The sequence below is a fragment of the Amblyomma maculatum genome, chromosome 2 (genome assembly GCF_055883805.1).
Source record: "Amblyomma maculatum isolate TAMU_Amacu chromosome 2, ASM5588380v1, whole genome shotgun sequence".
Taxonomy (NCBI): Eukaryota; Metazoa; Arthropoda; class Arachnida; order Ixodida; family Ixodidae; genus Amblyomma; species Amblyomma maculatum.
Window position 1 is genome coordinate 169,056,546 of NC_139345.1, and position 17,237 is coordinate 169,073,782.

The following is a 17,237-nucleotide window of genomic DNA, read 5'->3' on the forward strand; positions in this document are numbered from 1 at the left end:
GCATCCTGTTCATGCGATATCCTCGCCCGCCAACCGTGCGGCGCGCTTCTATGGAAAGTCGAAACCATGCCAAGGCACTGATCGGGCTGAAAGTCCAACGCGGTGAAGAAGAGAGGGGGTGGAGGATGTGATCACGTTGAGGAGAGAAAGAGCACGCTTGAATCAAAGGAGGATGAATGCGCAGCAAACACCTCCTTGCCTAGCTGCCCCTTTCTCCCTAGCGAAAAGGCGCGAAAACATTGCGTCAGCCGTGGGTTGTTTGCACCGGTCGCCATTTTCGGCGGTGGCGTGGCGTGCGGTAGGTCTCGCTGTGGAAGTGCGGGCGCGTAGTAAGCTGGGAGAAGTGTCAGATTCGCTGAACTGCGAAGGGCGGCATGGTGCCGAGCAAATTTCCATGCAGGTAGTTTGTTTGGTGTCATTCGGGGAGTCGAGAAAAATGATCACATTATCAGGCACCCAGACGCTCGCTGACTTGGCGCAAGCCTTCTTGACAGCGAGTTCGCCTACTTGGTGGATGACCGCCTGCTGATTCAGGTGAGTGCTCGCTTTGCATGCTGTGCATGATGTGTGTTCCGGATGTTTGTCAAATCGTGAGCACGGGAGACACATAAAACCATGATACGTTTGACGAGAGAAAAAAAGAAAAAAAAATGAACTTGGTACCGTGTTTTGCATACCGATTACTGCTTGCGCATGAGCACCACGTACAGTCGTTAGTAATTAAAACTCGCTAATCGGCTGCGCGGCCATGCATATTCTTTTTATCATGCCCTTGAGCATTAATCATGTAAGCTTAATCGTCGAGGAGAGATGATTTGAGGCCAATCACTGGCATTATCGTATTGCAGTCGTTGACGGGTGTACGACTTGATGTGTACGTGCCTATAGCGCACGAAATTTTTTCCTGCACACGTGCACCTGGACGCGTGCGATGCATGTTTGCGATACCTTCTTTGTTCACTGCGGGATAGACTAATATAGACTAAAAATTAGTTTGTTAATTCCCCTTCCGTCTGTTAAGAAACGGATGATTTTTCGCCAGCGTACGTTCTTATAGCAAACACAGGAAGGCGTCGGGCGCTCGTTAATTCGGGTTCTGTTGGACTCGCATCGGTTAACCTGTACAGGTTTATAGGGGAGCACGTTCTCGATCGTCGAGGCGTCGCTCAGCGTTCTTTCTTCATGCTCCTGAAGCCAGAACTGCACTGCGCACTCACGCCTGCGAAACTCTGCGGAAAGCGTGAGGATGACAGGGGAACCGCCGCCTCTAGGCCTAAAACACTACAGCCGCATAGTTTCATTTTCGGAGCTTCGTTTGCATGCTCGTGGCTATGACCACCATCAGCCGTGTGTGAGCCAGCCGGTGAAGCCGAGCTACGCAAATTTTAAACGCTAATCTGAGCGTCATTTTTCTTTCCGGCTCGCCGTCCACCGAGGCGCTGTTTCCCTCGCGTCCGTACGTGTTGCTCTTCCACTGAGTGACAGCCGCACACTAATTGTTGTTTTCTATCCTTGCGATGGAATTGTAAAAATGCAACTGCAGATTGTATTTTCGAAATGCATGCATGCACTCAAAATTATGCACATAGTTCAATTTTATTGCACGTGCATACTGCGTGCTTTACAAGCCATTTGTTGAAAGCCAGTTTGCCACTTTCAGAACAATAATTGTAACACATGGCTAATGGCTGTTATCATAGCTTATCTTGTGCATCCTTTTTTCTTCTCTCCCTCTCTGTGTATGCGCGTGCGTGCATGTGTGTGTGTCCACTGTATGCTGATGCTCCTTTTTTGTTGTGGAATTGGTGTAGGTTGGAACTAAACTGGTAAAATTTTCAATTCAGTTGTCCTTAAAACACTTGCTTTTCTCTTGTGGCAGCAAGGAAGCAATGTCTAATCAAAAATTAGTGCGACCTAAAATATATACTATGAACTGCTGTTTCATGGTTGACATGATGGCCATATATTGCTTTAAGATCAACAGGAAAGGGCAACCCCCATCAGCATGACATCAGTATTTAGGTAATGCTTTTGGTGTCATCCTATGAGCTCGCTATAATCAGTGCTCATTTTCAGGTATACAACGACTAATTCAAGTGTTTTGTTGACCTTGACCCTGAGACAGTATTGGAGGACGGGGCATGGATTAACCGCCTTCTTGGTGAAGCTCCTCATGGCCCGCCTGTAGAAAGGTATAAATGCACTCCTTTTTGAAGGGAAGCTTTTGCGGGAGATATTGACATTTTTATCAAGTTATTCATCTATTTTGAGAGGAACTAAGATTTATGTACTGAATTAAGAAGGGAATGATTAGAGAAGTGCATACTTCACAATGTTGGGTAATCTGAAACAAATAATATGTCTTTCCCTTTTGGATAATGTTTCATGATCTGGTGTCATTGCTTGTCTGGTGACTTGCTTTCCAAATGAATTCCTAAGTTTTGAGGGAGCCTAGAAATGTGGAGCTGTTTGCTTGAGCCTTGTTTTTGACTTATCAGTTAGTGCAATGGCCGTATCTTTGCTATCACATTTCAGGCCTGTCACCAGAGTACTCCAAGTTCTGCCTCAGACAGAGAATCGGCAGGACGGTGCAAGAAGTGCAGACGAATACACCTTGGCACAAATGCCTTTACATATAGCTTCAGAAGTTCGAAGCGTAGAGCAGGGTGACGTGCCTGACAAACTCGGGAAGAAAATAGTTGACTGGATTGCCTTTGACATGTACACGCATCTAATGTAAGTGGTGGTGGCAGGCGGCTGTGTCAAGCACAGCCACCGGTGAGGATTGAGACCTAGGTTGCTCTCCCAGTAAAAAAAAAGTGGTGAATCTCTGCTGCCGTAGTTGTATTTACCTTCCCCTGTACTGGCTGCTGCCTCAGGTATATCTACCTTGGCCTAGAATCCACTCTGTTACCAAAACAGATGGCTGCGTTTCCCTGCATAACACATCTTCCTGAAGTTAATTTCCTCCTTTTCATGCACACGAGCTGAAAATATGCTTTTGAAGAGAAAGAACTGGGAAGAAATTATTTGACAGATCACTTAAAGAGGACCTGCTGCATTGGGAATGTAACATCCCAGAATCGAGCCTGTGATATGTTGCTCATGCCTGCTGTGCGCTTTGGCTTTCTTGTGATTCAGCGGATTTGGTTAGTTAAATGAAATATTGGAATTAGTGTCACTAGTGGAGAGCAAACAACCTAACCAGAGCTGAAAATCAAAACTCATTACCAGTCTGAAACAGTATGGCATGTAGCGAGGACTAATGACAGCCAAAACCAGGCCTCAGACGTGCACTTGTAAGCAGATGGTTAATTAAACATAGGCCACTTAAGGTATGCAACTCTCTGAAGTATTTAAAAAATACAGCCTAATTTAGTTGGTGCAATTCAAATACTTCAAACTACTAGACTGAATGTTTTTTGTGCATTGTAAAAATGATTCTAATAACAAATAGAGCAGGCAAATTCACCTACTTAGATTTATTGATGTCAACCGGTAAAATAATCTTTTGAAATATTGCATTGTAATTGTAATATGCAGCATTGGTAAGGTTATTTTTGCTGTTATTTACATGCTGTTTTAGCACATATGCAGTTTATGCATGGCACAGCAGTTTAGTTTTTTTATACGCAGTGCGTGCAAGAAAGGATTTGCTATTGTTTCCAAAATTTTTGATGGAAAAGTCTTACTTTTGTGTGCATAGTTTTACTCTAGAGCATTATTTCTTCAGATATGAGCAAGCATGCTATTACCCACCTCATTTAGGACACGTTCCTTCGGTATTTAAGTCCTAAAGTATAGTAAAGTGACTTTTCTTCTAATTTTGAGCTTCCTGATTTCTTCAGTTTTTGTTTACCTTGAAGTGGTTATGTTCTCTTTAAGTTCTACTTTATTCGCATGTTGTTACTCAGAATGGCGGCCTTCACTGTTCTGGTTCAAAGCAGAATCTGAACAGTCATTTCTGTTGTGTGGTGCACCTTTTTAGGTCTGTCACCTATTCTGTGATACGTGATGCGATAGTATTACATGGGTAATGTATATTTTAGCTTTACATAAGCTACAGCCAGTACTCTGTTGCTATCATTGTTAATTACCTTTTAATATATATCAGAATAAGATATCTTGCATTGAAAAACTGAGTTCTAGTCAGTTGGTCTTTATGCAGGCCTCCTGGTACTTGTCCCTGAGGAACAAATTCAAAAACATACGACAAAGAATGCAGCCTGGCTGTCCAGATGTGGACGCACAAAAGGAGGAAGTCAAATTGAGGAAGCTCGCTGAATACACTCAGTATGAGAACTCATTCCGCCGCGAGGTAATAAGTGCACAACAGCATGTTCATTAATGTATACTCAAAATTTTTCGTCTGGTTTTCAATCTGGCTTACACAGCTATGTATTCCAAGCATGATTTTTAGTGCATGAAGCATAGGCTTCCACACTCTGGCATCCTACAGCTCTTGTTGCACCATTGAAGACTTACTCCGAAATGCAAGAAAATTATTTGCATGCTGAAGAACTAGTGCTGGTCTCAGTATGCGCATTTTCACGGAGTACCTTTCTGCTTTTCGACAGAACACTAGGCAACGCGTTGCATCATGATGCTTTTAATTTCAGACTGTGGTGGAATCCACATTTGAAATCGATCCCATTTTTGTGAATGAAACCGTAAACTTCATGAAAAAAGAACTTCAGCAGAAAATGCCTACTATAGAATTGGTGAAGGACGCCATGGATAGGACTGCACCGGCAAGGCGCCGAGCTCTCGAAATTGAGAAGATGAACCTGAATGACTTCTTAGAAGTGTATCCAATGATGAAGGTTGACAAAGAACTGACGGTTCTAAACCAGCAGTGCACGAATATTTTGTTCAAGCAAAATGGGCAATTTTATGGCTCCTTTGTTCGTTTTATATTTTAGAGCACAGGCTTCTGTATATAGTGTGAGCACTGTGTGGCGCTTCATCTTCCACACTGCTGAACGTGCTGCTTCATCTTCATCCTGCTCCCTCTTGTAGATACCCATCGTCATCGCGGAGTGTGTTTGGCTGCAGTGTGCGACCAAGGCTTCAGGTCTGTAATAAAGCCTGATTCCCCAAGTCCGACCTTCGCGTTACCTTACACGTGGTGGAGGTGCGCCTTGATTTCCCCGCTGCTTCGTCACCTGCATCCACCTGGAGCTTCGTTCTGGCCGCCGTTTGACCCCGACCACCATCGTCATGACACAAGAAGGCCACTCCGCTATTCCGGCTGCTACCAACTCGACTCCAGCTCCCCTTGCCACTTGGACTGTCAGTAGCCGTCAGCGCGACCCGCAGATGTTCGCCGGTCTCCGCGGCGACGACGCTGATGACTGGCTCGACAGCTACGACCGGGTCAGTGCTTTCAACCGATGGGACGATTCTCTTAAATTAATTAATGTGTCCTTTTATTTGACGGATGTGGCCAAAACGTGGTTTCTAAATCATGAGTCGACGATTCCGGACTGGGCTACCTTTAAACAAAAGTTACGCCAGATTTTCTGCGCTCCTACTGTTCGCACGGAGTCCGCCAAGAAGAAGCTAGAAGCCCGACTTCAGCGGCCTAATGAGACCTACACCTCTTATATAGAAGATGTACTTTCACTTTGTCGGCGCATCAATGACACAATGCCAGAGGCCGAGCGGGTTCGGCACGTCCTTAAAGGTATTGGGCCACTCGCCTACAACGCCCTGGCCGTGCAGAACCCTACCACAATCGATGCCATCATATCCACTTGTCAACGCCTTGACGAACTACAGTCAATACGCCTGCAGCCTGATCCCACTTCATTTGGTTTCACTGCCGAAGCTGACCTCCGTGTGCTTATTCGCGAATTAATTCGTGAAGAGCTCTCGGCTCAAGGTAATTTGTGCCGCCCTGCATCTGAGCCACATAATTCAAGTGCCGGCCTGCGTAGCATTGTTAAAGAAGAGCTGGCCTCAATGACCTATTCCCCGCCAACATCGGTCGCTCCTACCATTTGTCAGGTGCCAACGTACGCCCAGATCACGTCCTTGCCGCCCGCAGTTGGAGCGCCTACGCCACCGGCGCCTACCACTGCTCATGTCGCTGCATTGGCACCACCTGCCGCAGCGCCGACATACTACCCCAACTGGCGCCCAGCCCGCCCTGTGTGTTATTACTGCGGGTACCGAGGCCATATTTCCCGCTTCTGTCGTCGCAGGCTCCAGAATGAATGCCGCGGCTACGAATCATTTGAAGCAGACTACCCTCCTCGCTTTTCCGGCTCTAACCACCGTTCATTCCCCGATTATCCCCGACGTTCATCACCCCCGCCAGAAAGCCCCGCTCCGCCTGCTGGTTACAGGCCTTCAAGACGCCGTTCTCTTTCGCCTTTTCGCCGCTCAGCCTTGCCTCTCCGTCAAGCTTCTCTGACGACCCCCCGCCTGTCGGAAAACTGACCACTGCAGTTTTAGGAGGGAAAACTGCACTCTTCGGCCATCCCAAAAATCCTCCGGAACGTCCCTGGAATATTATTTTAGTGCGGGTTGAAGGATTATCTGTTGAAGCTTTGGTTGACACGGGCGCCGCTGTTTCTGTGATACACACTGACTTGTGCTCCCGCTTGCGAAAAGTGAAAACACCTTATGATGGACCTGAACTCCGTGGAGCTAATGGTGCAATAATTCGGCCTTCTGCTAAGTGTACTGTGCGAGTTTTTGTTGACGGTGTCCGCCACCATGTACAATTTGCCGTGATGTCACCGTGCGCTCACCCAATTATTTTAGGCTGGGATTTTCTGTCTGCCGCATCAGCCAGCATTTCGTGTCGCGACAGGATCATTTACATGAACGAGAGCGATCCGTCTTCTGAACATTCCGAGCCCCGTTATCGCCTGCTTGCCGCTACTAACTCAGTGTTGCCCCCTGGATGCGAACAACTTGTCGCGCTTACTTCTGCTGACATTGATAACGGAGATGTGCTAATCGTGCCTTCTGATCGCCATCTGACCCGCGGAATCGCGCTACCACCAAGTCTTGTTCGGTTTGAGCATGGCACAGCGCTTGTCGCTGCTTCGAACACTTCCCCAGAGCCCATTGTGCTGACTAAAGGGACATGTTTTCCTTGTGTCCTGGACATTCACCCGGTGTCCCTCACAACCCTTACCGCCCCCTCTTCCTCGCCAGCAGCTTCTTCCGATGCTTCTCTCTGTGTTCTCTTTGGCACCATCAATCCTGACCTTCCTGCGACTCACCGCCAAGCTTTGCAGGAATTACTTCGAAAACACCAAGCCTCCTTTGATGTCACTTCTCCGACCTTGGGCCGAACGTCTTCTGCACAGCACCGCATTATTACAGAAGGTACTTCTATTGTTAGCCGCCGCCCTTACCGTGTTTCCTTATCAGAACGTAAAATCATAGAAGATAATGTGAATGATATGCTCCGGCGAGACATTATTCGGCCATCAGCTAGCCCCTGGTCATCTCCGGTCGTCTTGGTCAAAAAAAAGGATGGGTCCGTGCGTTTTTGCGTTGATTACCGCGCACTTAACAAAGTCACTCGAAAAGATGTTTACCCTATGCCACGAATTGACGACTCCCTCGACTGTCTTCAGGGCGCCGAATATTTCTCCACTTTGGATTTGCGTTCCGGTTACTGGCAGATACCGATGCACGAAGCCGACAAAGAAAAAACAGCATTCGCTACTCCCGATGGGCTTTACGAATTCAATGTCATGCCTTTTGGACTTTGTAATGCCCCCGCTACGTTTGAGCGCATGATTGACACTGTTCTTAGAGGACTTAAGTGGAAAACATGCTTGTGCTACCTGGACGATATAGTTATTTTCTCTGCGACTTTTTCTGATCATTTATGCCGCCTTGATCAAGTATTAACGTGCCTGGCATCCGCCGGTCTCCAGCTGAACACAAAAAAGTGTAATTTCGCCAAGAAAGAAATCAAGATCCTGGGCCACCTCGTCAGCCGCGATGGCATTCGACCCGACCCTGACAAGCTTGCTGCAGTTTTGAACTTTGCACGCCCTCAGCGGACTAAGGAACTACGCAGTTTCCTTGGCCTGTCTTCGTACATTCGCCGTTTCATTCGAAATTTCGCTACCATTGCTGCACCGCTGCACCGCCTCCTTACAGACCGTACTACTTTCAATTGGTCCGAAGAATGCGAAAAAGCTTTCCAAACCCTAAAGAATGCCCTCACTTCGGACCCTGTTCTCGCTCACTTCGACGACACTGCTGCCACCATTCTTCACACCGATGCCAGCAGCCTCGGTATCGGCGCCATACTTCTGCAACGTGATACCGCTTCTCGGAAAAAGGTAATTGCGTTTGCCAGTCGAACTCTAACACTAGCGGAACGCAACTACACCATCACTGAGCAAGAGTGCCTAGCCGTCGTTTGGGCAGTTCAGAAATTCCGCCCCTACCTCTACGGCCGCCATTTCACGATCGTTACCGATCACCACGCTCTGTGCTGGTTATCAACCCTCAAAAATTTGACTGGACGCCTGGGCCGTTGGATTCTGCGTTTGCAGGAGTACCACTTTGATGTCATATTCAAATCGGGACGCAAACATCGAGATGCCGATGCTCTTTCCCGCTGCCCGCTATCAGAATCGCCACCTAGTGCTTCCTCGAGCCTTCCTGCGTGCACCCTCGACGTCCCAATGTCGTCCAGAGCCCCAACCTTAACCTGTGCTACTCTTGCCGCTGCTCCAGATCGCTACGCCATTATTTCAAACCAGCGAGCAGATCCCTACTGTATTTCCCTAATCAACCTTCTCACCGGTGCTTCTCACCCTCCTACCGCTAGGATGCGCAGGCAACTCCAAAAGTTCAAACTTGACAACGGCGTGCTCTCCCGTTATATTTATTGCTCCGAAGGCACCCGTTGGGTCCCCGTTATTCCGAGAGCGCTTCGCACCCGTATCCTGGCGGCTTTCCACGATGATGCTACAGCCGGTCACTTAGGCTTTCATAAAACTTACCACCGCGTGAAAGCCCGTTTCTTCTGGCCAGGCCTCGCCTCAAGTGTGGCAAAATACGTCGCCTCTTGTCTGCCATGTCAGCGCCGCAAACGGCCCACTTCTCCTCCTGCTGGCCTACTACAGCCGCTACCTTGCCCTGCTACTCCTTTTGCCGTTGTTGGCATAGACTTATACGGGCCACTTCCATTGTCCGCACGAGGTAATCGCTGGATCGTCACCGCCGTCGACCACCTAACACGCTACGCTGAGACCGCTTCCCTGCCTAATGGCTCAGCACATGAGGTCGCGACCTTCTTTTTGGAATCGCTCGTACTGCGCCATGGGGCCCCTCAAGTGCTTCTCAGCGATCGTGGTCGGACATTTCTGTCGAAGATTGTAGCCGAAGTTATTGAAGCCTCAACCACACATCACAAATTGACCTCCAGCTATCACCCGCAGACCAATGGGTTGACTGAGCGGTTCCACCGCACGCTTTCTGACATGTTGTCTATGTATGTCGACCAGGACCACCGAAACTGGGACGTAATACTTCCTTTTGTTACGTTCGCCTACAATACGGCTGTACAGCGGACCACAGGTTACACCCCGTTTTTCCTCGTTTACGACCGTTCTCCCGCTACCTTTCTTGACGCCTCTTTTCTTTCTACACATGCCAGTTCCTCATCCTCTCTTCCTGACCAGTTCCTTTCCCGAGTGGCCAAATCACGCCGGCTTGCTCGCGTCAACACGGAAGCTAGCCAGGAAGACCGCAAGTACCGCTATGATGCAACCCATCGCCAAGTTTCGTTCCGTCCCGGCGACGAGGTGTTACTTTGGACCCCATTACGCACTCCTGGCCTTTGTGACAAGTTACAGCACCGTTACATTGGTCCTTACACAGTTCTTGCAAAAACCTCCCCGGTCAACTATCGCGTCTCCCCTGTTTACCCTCCTCCGGACTGTCGTTACCGTGGCACTGAAGTTGTCCACGTTTCACGTATGAAACCTTTTGTTCGGCGCATTCCTGCGGACTAATTGCGGCCAGGCTGGCCGCTTGAACTGCGCGGGCGAAATAGTGTGAGCACTGTGTGGCGCTTCATCTTCCACAGTGCTGAACGTGCTGCTTCATCTTCATCCTGCTCCCTCTTGTAGATACCCATCGTCATCGCGGAGTGTGTTTGGCTGCAGTGTGCGACCAAGGCTTCAGGTCTGTAATAAAGCCTGATTCCCCAAGTCCGACCTTCGCGTTACCTTACAATATTTGTGGTTGATAAATACTACCATCCTGTGCATATACCTCTCCTTTTAAGGACTTTGTGAGCATTGTTGAGAACACTGCGTAGGAGGAGGGGACATATATTATGGTGAGGCAGCCCAAAAGTAAATGAAAATAAAATGCCTCTGCTCGTACCAATGAGTAAAACTGGCTTAAGATGAGGGGACAGTGCAAAAAATTGCAATGTGTTAATGGCATCAATGTGAACTTGAATTGCCACGTTCTTATTGGAAACACAAAAAATGGAAGTCAGCTGTGCTGAGGTGTCTGTTGTTGTACAGTGCAATGTAGTCAGGCTGCACAGTGTTTTGGTTGGAAATAAATGTATGCCTGTTAATTTAGCTAATGAGGGGGCTGTGCTAAGGAAAATCTTGCAGATTCAAATTCTGAGTACAAGCTTTGCATCCTGATTTAGGTTTTCGGTCTGAATGTATTTTGCATTGTGGAGAAAATATATTGTTATAATTTACACCTGAATGTCATTCATCAAATACACTGGGCATGTATTTTTTGGATCTGTTGACAGAATGTCAATATGCAGCTGCTGAGCGTACGTTTAGGTCTAACAAGAAGCAGGATATGTACAATTGCATGAAATCACGATGCAAATTAAATTATGAATAATAAAGGTTAACAATTTTCATGTAACTAGTTTGGCCAGATCTTATTCAAGAGACTGTTTAGTATGGATAAACCCTTGTTGTGTGCCATAGATGTGAACAATATATATATTTTTTTGCATTTCTGCTAGATTGCAAAGAATTCTATCGACGCACGGGCATTTCTGTGGATGTGAAATTGCTGGAAGCACTGGGAGAAGACAGTGATGGCATTTTTCATGCGGCAAGATGCAAACAGTCAGCATTGTCTGGAGACTGCGACGTGATGTCTGAAATCAAAAACGCAGAGGTGATTGCCAAGGTGATTGCCAAGAACTGTAAGTAACAGCCTCATATTTGAATGAAAAATGTAAGCAATGTTTTGTCATCAAAGAAATTAAGTAGCCAGTGGTGTGTGCAAAAACCGGAATGTCTAGCTTACAAGTGTCTTTTATTGTATTTTGCATCAACATGAAATGACAAAGTGATACTAAGCAATATCCAGCTGTGAAGCAACTGCTGTTCTGCTCCAGAGGATGCTAACAGTTGCAAGGAGTGTAAATGCACTTCTTTACAACAGGGTTGCAATTTAGGGGAATGGTGGCTTCAGTGAGAGATCTGAACACTAGTTTGTTCATGATGTAGCTTTTATGTAAATCAGTAAACACTGCTAGTAAGTGTAGCATTCGGACAGAAAAGTTTGGCAGACAACTAACACTAGCTCAAAACTCTGAAATAATATTGTTAAAAAATTTAGCAAATGCCCTGGCTTTGTGATTCATGCATTGCTCCATTATCTTTTATGCTTTATACATTGCTTTAGGGAAGAAAATGCATAATTTAATTTGCACGGCACATAAAGTTCTAAATTTGATTCTTAACTGCTATGTACAGTCATGGACAAAACTGCAGGATGCGGATTCACAAAAAAGAAATTATTTCTGCATTGCCTCGCTAGTCAGTCTGCTGATATTTTTTATCTAACTGGAACAAGCGTGTCCTTTTATGATTCAGTTCATTTTACTGGCCTGCTTCACCTGACTGCACAGAAAAATAATTTTTTTATTGGAACATGCATTCTACAGAATTTTGTCAATGACTGTACATGTTTGCAAGAAGACTACAAAGCTCTTCTCTGCCATTTTGCATGTTTAAAAATTTTTTTACTAAGCGTTTTGTATCTTTCTTTTCTAGAGTAAAGAGTGTGCACTATGTACACTGGTAAGAGTGTACATAGTGCACTGTATTGGTTACCGGTAGACAACTTAGAAAGTCAGATAATGTTTTTACATAACTTCGTGCTGTGCATAGTGCTATAAGTTCACACAACCTCTGTAACTTCTTTGGGGGAATATTATTTGTAAGTACAATGTAAAAAAATCATAAAATTTATTTGTGTGTTACTTTTATGAAAAAAAAAATGTACCTATATTTGTCTTTACACTAATGCCACAATAGCCAAAAAGAAATAGGAAACTCTATTTGGTGAAATATTGTCTATGTATTTTGACAACTTCATTTTTTCTCATTTTCTTTCGTTTCTTCTTTTTCAGCGTGAATATTCTTACATAGTTGTACAGTAAATGCTCATGTTTGAGAAATATATCTAGCTGCCATAGGCACCATGGCCAAAATGTACCACAAATCATTTGCAGCTGTTTTGGAAACTAATGTGACAGAGTTTGGAAGCTTAAAATGTCAAGTTTATTTCCATGATGTGACCAACAGAAAAAGGTCACATTGTAGCTGCAGCAGAAAGTATAACATGAGCATGGTGACTACTGAAATTCATCTTCCACTGTCATTAAATGCTCCTGATTAGATTCTCATCTCTAGTGGAAATGTTGGCTAGCTTTTTCAACACTTGGTGAAGGCCTTTGCAGGCTGCTAACATCCAGAGCAGTTCTTATATTGTAGCAATTTTGGGTGTGTAACGAGCTTAATTGGTGTGCTTGTACTACATGTTCTGTTTATTCTTTTCACTTAATTTTTTTGCAAGAATGAATGGCTAAAAAGGCGCCAGCCTAACAGGTTGATGTCAATGTGCATGGAAAACAATGTTTAACCTTCTGACTTTACCTGACCCAAAGCAATTTATTTCACTGACAGTGTGATACATTTTCATTTCGCAGGTACCTGGCAAGCAGTGTCCATACCCAACAGGGTATACAATGGGAGTAGATCGCTTACACCAGAAGCAATGCACGTGGCATTTGAAGACATTTTGCATTAATGTCCTTGATCTGACAGAGGGATTTTGTGCGGTTTTCTGTATGTACTAGGCATATAGCATTGAGTACGCGCCAGCATTGAAGCACATGTTTTGTGTGATTGAGCACCTGCTTGGAATAAAAAAAAGCAAAGTTGGGTGCAAGAGCCCTTCACTGCTAACAAAACTTAGAGCCCAAGCTGGCAAAAAGCATAAGACTAATTTAGTGTTTTATAGCTTTAATTAAAGTGCCCTCATTAATGCAGTGCACATTTCCAGGGCCACTGGTTATTACACTCTCTAAGTGGCATGAAAAATCCCCCACCACTCCCCACCTTTGTGAAGGCATTATGCTTTCATGTGTGTGTATGTTTTTTTCGTCTTATATGCTGTGTGTTAGACACACTGAGTATGTATAATCATTTAATAAAGCTGTCAGTTTTTTACAGCCTCGTCTTTTGCAGAAATATGTTCACCTAAGCATGCACTGCATTATGCAGACACTCGCGGAACTGCCACACAGATAAATGGGTGATCCTAGTAGAGTGGATTTTAGAACCATTCTTTTAATGATCACCCAAACACTTTCTAGGGGTTTAGCAAAAGGCTCCGAATAAGGATTGCCTTTAGCAGTTTCACATGAGCTATCCGACGCTCAGTGAATGCAATGTGCCTCCATAATGTGAGTCTTCTCACTCTAACAATAAGCGTCACGCTGAACCTCTGGGAAGCAGCTAGTTGACCACCCTGAAGGAGGCAAAACAACAACTGTCAGAAGAGTCGACGATTGCAATGTGACTCTCTAGCGAGAGTCTTCTCACTCTAAAAATGAGCGTCCTGCTGATTCTCTGAGAAGCAGCCAGGTGACCACCCTGAAGGAGGCAAGACAAGAACTGTCAGAGGAGTCGACGATTGCAATCTGACTCTCTAGTGAGAGTCTTCTCACTCTAAAAATGAGCGTCCTGCTGATCCTCTGAGAAGCAGCCAGGTAATTACCCTGAAGGAGGCAATGCAGCCACTGTCAAAGGAGTCGACGAATGCAATGTGACTCCCTAGTGAGAGTCTTCTCACTTTAACAATGAGGGTCTTGCTGAATCCCTGAAAAGTGGCCTGGTGACCACCCTAAAGGAGGCAATGCGACAATTTTCTATGGAGTCGCACTTACGCTGTTTCGGCCAGTGGAGGGTCATTATGTTTTTTGCTCGAAGGGAGTCATCGGTAAACCCCAAAAAGGCATCACATATGTGGCAAATTTTGACTACCCAAAAAGGAGTCGATACGAACTCCTTTCTTTTTTAGAGTGTAGCTAAATCTGAATTTGTGCACGTACGTCCCTTCCCTCGAGACACAACTCAGCTTCGCATCAGTCTCGCCTCGGGACCGGTTCGGGAGGCCAGAGATCCACGTCCTTGGTCTCTTCATACGCCATCAATGCAGGGCTGACACCACTCTGGCCAAACTTCGCATGGTAGGAGACCAGGTAGGCCGTATGGTCCGCCGGGTCTCCAACAAGCGGGGCAAATTACAAAGCAAGGGTGCACTGCGGCTTGCCCATGCTTTTGTAACGAGCGGAATCCTCTACTCAATCCCCTATTTGTATCTGCGTAAATACAATGATGATCAATTGGAGGCCATCGACCTGATAGTCACCAAGCGGGCTCTCGACCTTCCGGTCAGCACGTTCGACCAGAGACTTCTGACTCTGGGCGTGGTAAACACCTTCCGGGAGCTACGAGAAGCCCACTTACTAAGCCAATACACGCGTCTTACACAGACCACTTCTGGTCGCCGCCTATTGGACCGTCTACACAGCAAACATGATTACCATATTGAGGAAAGGGTGAGAGTGCCAGGACTCTGGAGACGCGCCCTCCGGGCCCGATCCCTTCCCCGCAACATGTCCAAAGAAGACTATAACGGTCGTCGCCAGGCGCGCGCGGAAGCGTTGGAGCAATGCTATGGTCACCAGCAACACGTGTATTATGTGGATGTTGCCGGCCCACTGGGGGTTGGTATACGGCTGAAGTCTTACAGAACACAAACACGGTTTATGGGCTAACTTTCAAAGCCTACAGCACAACTCACGCGAAGGTGATTGCTATCGCTCTGGTTCAGTATTCCCAAGTCGAAACACATCATCACCGACTCGCGAGCGACCTGTCGGAACTATAGGCTGGGACGGGCTCCCCCGCTTGCCTGTCGTATACTGCAATCTAGCTGCCGATACATAGACCCAACTCCGCATAACCTCATTTGGGCACCCGATTACCCAAGGGAAATGAGCAGGCCAATCAGGCCGCCCGCGCACTCTCTCCCTGGGCTATCTCCCTGTCCTTGGAAGCCTACTCCCAATCAGACAATTTGGCCCTTACATTCAAAGACATCAACGATTACTACAAGGAGGAGCACATGCGCATCCCGGCCCCGTGTAAGGGACTGAATCGCGCTGGCGAGCGCCTCCTCATCAAAATATTTACCAATAGTGTACTGGGCTTGAAAGCAACCAGTCAAAAGACGAAGGATAAAGAGGAAAACGAGGCACAGACATCGACTGGGACATGAATGTCAGCACCATCCGCACCATCTGTACTGTGCCCGGCGTCCTTAAACACTTCAACCTTCAACAGTTCAAACACTTCAACGCACCATCAAAGGATGGTGCGTGCCAGTACTGTGGGAGGTGGCTGACACCTTCCACATGGTCTGGGCGGGCCAGTCAAAGACACCCATTCCCCCAACCTCAGTCCAACTAGAGAGGACTGGGAGGCGGCCCTGCTCGGCTGTCAAGACCATAAGGCTCGAAAGGCCTTGGTTCAATGGACGTGGGCGGCATCAATTGCTTGCCAATGGGGTCCCGGAATAGCGGCTCCATCTAGTATTGTGAGGAGAGGAGACCGATATGTCTCTAACCCAAACACCTCTCTGCAACCATTTAAGTGTTAATAAATGTTTTAACCACCACCAGCACGTGACGTCACATCCTATGTGACACAAAAGCGAGAGATGGGCTAGCAGGAGCTGCCAAATTGGGTCTCTCGTTTTACAAGAGACGGTTATGTCAGAATCGGCTTGCTAGGACCCTGACATTCACGTTACTCCTATAGGCCACTAAGGCACACGGCTTGGTTAAAGCGGGGATTTATATAAGGGCGGAGGAAGAAGAAAAAGAGAAGAACGCTCGGCCACCTGCAGCTAATGCTTTCGCTCAATATTTGGTTTAGCCGTGTTGAACCTTTGTAATTTTTTCTCTGTTGTAGGCGGTCATAGTACCCGCCACCTCTTCGGTGAAGGACGACGGCTTTTCTCTCCCTCTGCTTTGTATTTGTTCTCTATGTACCCTTCTGTCCGCACGATGCAGCGGAGGTGGCTCAGCTGCAGAGCCAGTAGCAGGCCCGTGCATTTTCGTTTCCTTCTTCCTACAGCCACAACAACAACAACCGCTGCTAGAGACTACAGAGAGACGTTGCAGAGACATCAGACACACGCTTTGTGAGCGTGTCAGTTATCTCTCCGGGTCTGCTTCTCTGCCCGTTCCTACGTGATGCTGTATTAAACGTTGTTGTGCTAGTCGACGCCTCGTCTTTGCCGGGACCGCTGAGACCTTCCGCAGAGCCACGGAGCCGCCAGGCCAACGCTACTGATGGGCCCGCAAACCAGACCCACGATGAGTTCAGTTCACGTCCGCTGTAGAAAGCTACACTTGCGAAGGCGGCAGCGAGCAACCAGAGCGGAGTCAGCATCGTTCGTGCCCTGACACCACGCCGGGTTGTCTCATCACTACCTGTTGTATTCGCGAAATCAACAACCCCAGTGCGAACGCGGACGTGGCACACATTGCCTTTACGCAATCCGAAGCGTTCCAGCTGGCTAAGGAGCTTGATCACCGACCGATGCGGCTCACCGGAGAGCAAGGATATAGTGTACTAAAGATTCTAGTACACTGTAGCAAGGGTAACGTAAGTGGCGAGCCGCCGGAGGAAATGCCTATAGCTTGGAGGCTGGCATGAGCGGTAGTTGTTCAGATTTGACTGAAAGTGACTCATGCGCTGCTGGCCGCGGTGCAGACGCGGCACCGCCCATTGACCACTCAGACGACGCAGGTGCCATGCTCGCGCCGGTTGCCACTAGCTTGCAGGAGCTGGCGCCGAAAGAAAACAGAAAGCTGACATGCAAGTCCTGTCGCCGGA

At 47.1% G+C, this 17,237-nt stretch overlaps 1 long non-coding RNA gene across 1 annotated transcript; it reads left to right on the forward strand.

The window, feature by feature from the left end:
* The first annotated feature begins 185 nt into the window (after window positions 1–185).
* LOC146200400 (uncharacterized) lies at window positions 186–13,636 on the forward strand. Its single transcript, XR_014704824.1, has 4 exons — window positions 186–534; window positions 2,077–2,192; window positions 10,994–11,179; window positions 12,974–13,636. It is a non-coding gene; the product is annotated as an uncharacterized LOC146200400 (long non-coding RNA).
* The last annotated feature ends 3,601 nt before the right edge of the window (window positions 13,637–17,237 follow it).